Source organism: Carassius auratus, unplaced genomic scaffold, assembly GCF_003368295.1.
Source record: "Carassius auratus strain Wakin unplaced genomic scaffold, ASM336829v1 scaf_tig00035888, whole genome shotgun sequence".
In the NCBI taxonomy this organism is placed as follows: Eukaryota; Metazoa; Chordata; class Actinopteri; order Cypriniformes; family Cyprinidae; genus Carassius; species Carassius auratus.
This window is the reverse complement of record NW_020526272.1, coordinates 122,421-129,239: the sequence shown is the minus strand read 5'-3', so window position 1 is coordinate 129,239 and position 6,819 is coordinate 122,421. Positions and strand designations below refer to the sequence as shown.

Sequence of the window (6,819 nt, the reverse complement as noted above, 5' to 3'; positions counted from 1 at the left end):
GCAGGATAACCAGCAGAGGACTTTAAAGTGGTCCATCTCCTGTCCGATGCCAACGAATAACTTGGACTTGGTTTTGGGACGTGGTATACGGTCGAGATCTGGGCATGAGCAGGATTTTGTCAGAGAGCCTTTGAGCTTGAAGTTCTCCTTAATGATCATGCGGTCAAAGATCTCTTTGTTGTTACTAATCTTTACGGAAGTGTGTCTGAGGGACGACTGGGTTTTTATCACCTGTTGAATGTTCTTTGTCTTGTTCACCACAACATCCTGGGTGAACATATAGGTGTCATTGGTATCAGCACCTTGAAATTGTTTTGGAGGCGATGCCTTTTCAAGCCTGTGTATGCATGAGCGATGTAAGATCCATTGCCTGAAGAAAAGGCTGAGGTGAGTGTATGCTTTAGAGAGAAGAACAGCTAAGACATCGCCCACATCTGAGATGACTAGCAGCATGAGAGGGATGCCCACCATCGCATACACGATACAAGCCACCTTGCCTTCATCAGTCACTGGATACATTCGTCCATAACCTGTTATACAAGAAAAACAGAGCAGAACTGAGAGTAAGAAATCCTATTTCTAACACAATTTCCATTTTCTTCACCCATTAGACCAATGGGTCTCAGTACTGCCACCTGCTGGATGTCGTTATCAGTGCATCAGTAATGCAGTAATGCAATACAGTAAAAGTTAAGCAACAAAAAAAAAAAAACCACTCTCTATAGAGAGCAACAACAGCAACACTAATAATTAATAGGGCATTAATAATAATGATAATTATGTAATTAATTAAATTATTATAATTCTAATGATTCATTATTATACATTATTTTACTTTTATTTTTTTATTTGATCAGGGACAATGCACAGAAAAAACATTAGTCTAAAAAAGAAGAGATGTCATGTGCCAGGTTTATAGCAAAAAATGCTAATTTCCACCCGCAGTCCCTGAACAGGTAGATGTTATAGGCCCTACGTACAAAAGTTCATAAAAACATATACAGAACAATACATAAAATCATTACTTTACTCACATCATAAAAACACACTCCACTTCAGGAATCTATCACTCACTCACTCACTTACTCAATCACTCATTCAGAATTTACATCGTTCATATCACAGTCAATTCAGTGCGTACAGGTTTGCTTTAATAATAACCACTGTTTGGACAGGCGTGTAAATGTACTATAGTTTGTGCATGAGATAATTTCATTTGGAAGAATATTCCAAAGGTTCGCTGCTTTATAAAAGAATGATTGTTGACCATATGTGGCTCTACGTTTTGGAACACTGCACTCTCCTCTGACTGTCGACCGTGTGGCTCTAGAAATTCTCTCCGAATTTAATGTGACAAATTTTCTCAAGGGGGGAGCAGCGATGTTGTGGATAATTTTAATTTTAAATAAATAAAGCAGAAATTTGATTATATTTAATGAGGTTTTCAAAACTCAAAATGTTATATTTACTTTGTACTTTACAGTGATGGTACTGGCGAGGCTTTTTATCATGGATTTTTATGGCCCTTTTATATAATGATTCAAGTAATTTTAAAGATGTTTTACACGATTGAGACCAACTAGACATGCAACACAGAAGATGTGGGACAATCATAGTGTTGAGGTATATATTTGAGGCTTCCGTAGTTAATGAATTTCTAATATGTTTATAGTTCATCAAATTAAATTTCAATTTATTACTAAGATTTTTTATGTGACTTTTAAAACCAAGGTTCGAATCGAGTATTAGACCTAAATATTTTGTTTCATTTACATTTTTAATTGTTTGTCCATTTACTTGAATTTCTTGAGTTACTTGTAATTTACGTTTATTTGAAAAAAACATTGAGACCGTTTTATCAACGTTTAAGGTCAGACAAGACGTATGTAACCATTGTGCAACTTTTTGCATCTCTTTTGATAATTTGTCAGCAACCTCCAGCTCATTTTCCCCAGAAGTGAAGATAACTGTATCATCAGCGTACATGATTATATCAACGTCCGAACACACTGTAGAGAGGTCATTTATATAGATGCTAAAAAGCAAGGGTCCCAAAATAGACCCTTGTGGCACTCCCATCGAAGTGGCTCTGAACACAGATTGGATGTTATTCACTTGCACACACTGATGTCGGTCGCTCAAATAAGATCTTATCCAATTTTGGGTGTGCTCAGAGAGACTGTATTGATTTAATTTACTGTAAAGTATCTGGTGATTGACAATATCAAAAGCTTTACGCAGATCAAGGAAGACTGCTCCCACCACCCTTCCCCGATCCACATATGCCCTGATAGTTTCCAGGAAGTAACAACAGGCAGAGTCTGTTGAGTATTTCCGTCTGAAACCAAATTGCATTGGAATTAAAAGAGCTTGTGATTCAAAGTGGGTAGTAAGTTGCTCTGCCACTGTCTTCTCGAGCACTTTTGAAGCAGCTGGGAGGATACTTATTGGACGATAATTGTTCATGTCTTGTTTGTTCCCAGACTTAAATATCGGAGTGACAATCGCAGGTTTTAAGGCTGCTGGAAAAATACCCTCACTAATCGATTGATTGATCATTATTGTTAACGGATCAGAGAAGATGTCCTTATATTGTTTAAGAAAAGAAGTATCAAGTCCATGACATTAGGACATTATGATGTCCTAAAACTGTTCTCTTAATATGAGGCAATACATTTATTTTAATAGGTTATTTCCATGGTGTCACATGGTTTTTGTTTTATTTTATCATGTACTTTTCTTCCCAAAGGTCAATGACAATACACTTGTTTTGCTGTCCCTTTTTGTGCAAGCATCAAAGCCAAACGTTTCAAAATGTCAAAGCTATTGAAAACAATAAATTGTTTAACTTGGTTAACTGCAATTGGTTTGTCAGATGACAAATAAGTCTCATTGTTGCCACTGTCTGGGTAGGTGATAATCATTTTTTTCATCAGAGCAAGTGTCAGAGAGGTTGATGTTAAAAATTATATACAAATTATATATACAGACTTAAAGTAAGAGGAAAAGATAGACTCATCTGAGCTCATCAGCCTAAAAAAACAATACTCATTAAAGTTAGCTGCTAATATAATCAAAGATACGCCCTTCCTAGATAACATAATGGACATCCACAATAGCCTGCTGTGTTTGGCACTTTTGCATAATGCTTTTCTGTAAGATCCTGAAAGATGAAAGTTTACATTTAGTTAATATCTGAGCTGTGGTTAGCTGTGAATTACAATTAGTGGAGAGATATATTTTCCCCACATCCTCCACAGCCATGAATGTAAAAGAACATAATTTGCCCCTGAATAGAGACAGAAGACATGTTGCTTCTACAGTATGTTATTATGTATAGCAAATCATGATTTGATTACAATGCCTCTCTGAAGAGAGATCCATTTCCATCACAATGGTCACAATATTTTTTAAGCTGAATGCTTGTTGGGCAGTGGTTAGTTGACCTGAGTCTGAGTCCTGGCCTCTCTGTTGTTTCCTGTCTCACTTACACTTTCCTATCTAAAAAGATTAAACTGAATATGTTTTGATAAGTTTCACAAGTTTGAATGAACTTTTAACAAGTTTTTTAACTTATTAAAAGAAATTATTCTGATTGTACACTGACTACTAATAAGGCAAGGTTTTAACAGCAGCAACAAATGCACATATTCAGCTATAAACTTTAATTACTGTAATTAGTCAATTCCACTCACTTAACTGTAGTGGGCTTCAAAAAATACACAAAACTACATACACAGTTGCTTAAATAACTTTAATAATAATATTTCAAAATGTAATATTATGATTTGTGTTTACTTACAGCTGCTTCCATTAAAAATAATATTAATGATATTGTGGGCCCGTCATCCTTCAGTCTCTTCAATCCTAAATTTCAAGTATGCTTGTTGGACAAGTGCATAATGGTAAAGAACCATAACCATAATCTATATAATTTATCTCTTGGCTTAAACTTTGCCTGTTGCATGAGCATTACAACACAAACAAAATATAGATGTCTTTTCAATGTCTTAAAACTTCTGTCATAGCCTGTTACTCTCATTGATCCTAATGGATAGCCTATGCAAACACATGATTTAATCAAAATATTAAATGGTAAAAAGTGAAAAGTAATCCATGACATGCTGATCGCGACACCTGTTTTTTGTCTTGTCATGGTTAGGCTGGTTACTGCAGGCAACTGGATATAGTGTGAGCACTGAGAAGAGACTAAAGCCAAAGGTCAAGCTTTCTTAAGCAAATAACAAACTCAGTGGTCCATTGAATGCAACAACACTTTGAGACAAATATACAGATTTAAAATATATTGGTTAAAACCCAATAAAACAGAAAACTTTACAAACTTTGTGAAGCTCCAGAAAAACAGTAAGACTACTCACCTATAGTAGTGAACACTGTGCAGGAGAAGAAAAGCGAACTGTAGAAGCTCCAGTTCTGATACTTCTCCGTTTCATTCCGGAAGTCAGTCAAAATGTTTTCTATTTGAATTAATAATGCTTCCTGTGATGAGGCATCTAATTAACAAAATGAAATGAAGCAGGAAAAAAATGCTTATTAAAAAAAAAATTAAAAGTAGCATAAATAATTTATTCTTTTAAAATACAAGTGTACATAAGTTAGCCTACATTTTATAATATACAGTATCACATAAAAATAAATAAATGATAGAATCATTTAAACGCAGTGAAACCATACAAATCCTATAGTTTATAATAAATTATCATTTAAATATATAAGCTCAAGGTAAGACCTCTGTGATTCTGTACAGTTTCCATCACATTTCGCGCCACCGCACGGATCTCCCGCTCCGACTCATTGTTGTGAGTATTCTTGCCCTCAATTTTTTGAAAGATCTGCGCTCCTAAAACCGCGTATAAAATGAGTGACAAAATGAGGAAAACATGAGAAAACAATCGCCAGAACAGTCTCGCGCATCTCCTCTTTGGGTCTGACTTTCGTTCCTCTTCTACCTCCTTCACGGACATCTCTCAGTCACTCAGAGAAGCGCAAATGGCTGAGGAGACGATTCTGGCTTCTCATAACAGTGTGGTCAGGAGCCGTATGGACACCACCCCGCTGCAGAATCAAGCCACAGACCTAAACTGCCTGTTCAACTTCATGTTTAAGCTTAAACAATGACCTCACAGGAGACACAGCTCTACGCCCACAGAACCTCGTTAAACTCTTGTAGCATTTCAACACAAGACTGACAGAGAAATAGCTTCAGCATACAGTTCTACGAAGAGAAAACAACAGTTGGCTATATATCTCAGCTGGGAAGTCCTTTGGGAACGCACTGTGGGAGCGACAGGTGCAGATGTGTGACATTTTAGCTTGAATGCCAGAGCTGCCCTTGGATGGGTCGTTCCCAAAAAAGGGCACCTGTTTTTGTCAATGTGAACATGTGTGCTAACATTATTTTGGGGTTAACAGTTGTGAAGTGATCAAGCTGTCATCAAAGCAAAAGGTGGCTACTTTAAAGAATCGAAAATATAAAACATAATCTGTGTATATGCTGACTATTAGTTAGTTTTTTAAAGGCATAGCTATATCCAAATAATATATAAATATTACAATGCTCATCACACATCAAAATGATTTTGTTCGCTGTGAGATGCTGGTCATGTCATATTAGGTGTGGCCTTTTACTATATCTTTAAATCTTTTAATTATTTATAACCATGCTGCCATGCACTTATCTAATAGCCTACTCTTGTGCATCTTCAGTGTTTCGCCCAGCAGGGATGTAGAAAAACTCCACTGGATGTTAAAGATGCACTTGATGGGTCATTGATGGGTTATTAACTTCCAGTGATATGCTTGAGAGGAAATGACCTAAAGTTTTTATTGAAATCATTGAGCATGTAAGACTTTACACATCTAATGACTATCTATGTAAGGGCACTTCTGCTCTCACTTTCAAATCACATCAAACTGAATCTTAAAACAGAAGCAGTGTGACAGAAGACTACACAACTCATAGAAAGAAAACAGTGCTGTATCTTTGTATGTCTAGCTGGCTTTGGAATGCTGTACAGTCAGGGGCACTGACAGCTCCACTGTCTGGTTAATGTTCTAAATGAGTAAATATTTATGCAGAAAGCCGTAGTGTTTGCCACCCACAGATTCCAGATCAGTTACTGGATAGATGCACCTTCTTCATGGCCATCATGGAAAAACATGTAATTTTGCCGGTCTTGTACAGTGTGTCAATTTTATCATAATTGACTTTTGCCAAGTTATGGGGGTGTCCCATATCCCATTTTAAAGTGAAGTGACATTCAGCAAAGTATGGTGACCCATACTCAGAATTTGTGCTCTGCATTTAACCCATCCGAAGTGCACACACACACAGAGCAGTGAACACACACACACTATGAACACACACCCGGAGCAGTGGGCAGCCATTTATGCTGCAGCGCCCAGGGAGCAGTTGGGGGTTCGATGCCTTGCTCAAAGGCACCTAAGTCATGGTATTGAAGGTGGAGAGAGCACTGTACATGCACTCCCCCCACCTACAATTCCTGCCGGCCCGAGACTCAAACTCACAACCCTTTGATTGCGAGTCCGACTCTCTAACCATTAGGCCACGACTATACAATATAATTACGACATAAAATGTTGATCTGTGTGTGTGTTTCAACTTTTTATGTCATAATTGTATGGGATTATGGGACACCCCCACAACCTCTAGTCTACAGACATACAGTGGGAAAAATATTTATTTCATCCCCTGCTGATTTTGTAAGTTTATCCACTTACAAAGAAAGGAAGGGTCTGTAATTTTTTATACTAGGTTTATTTTAACGAATAGAGACA

General features: G+C 37.0%; 1 pseudogene; it reads right to left on the bottom strand.

Annotated features, from left to right (window-relative positions):
* Positions 1 to 4: 4 nt before the first annotated feature.
* On the bottom strand, positions 5 to 5,027 carry LOC113082380 (potassium channel subfamily K member 18-like; annotated as a pseudogene).
* Between the last annotated feature and the right edge of the window lie 1,792 nt (positions 5,028 to 6,819).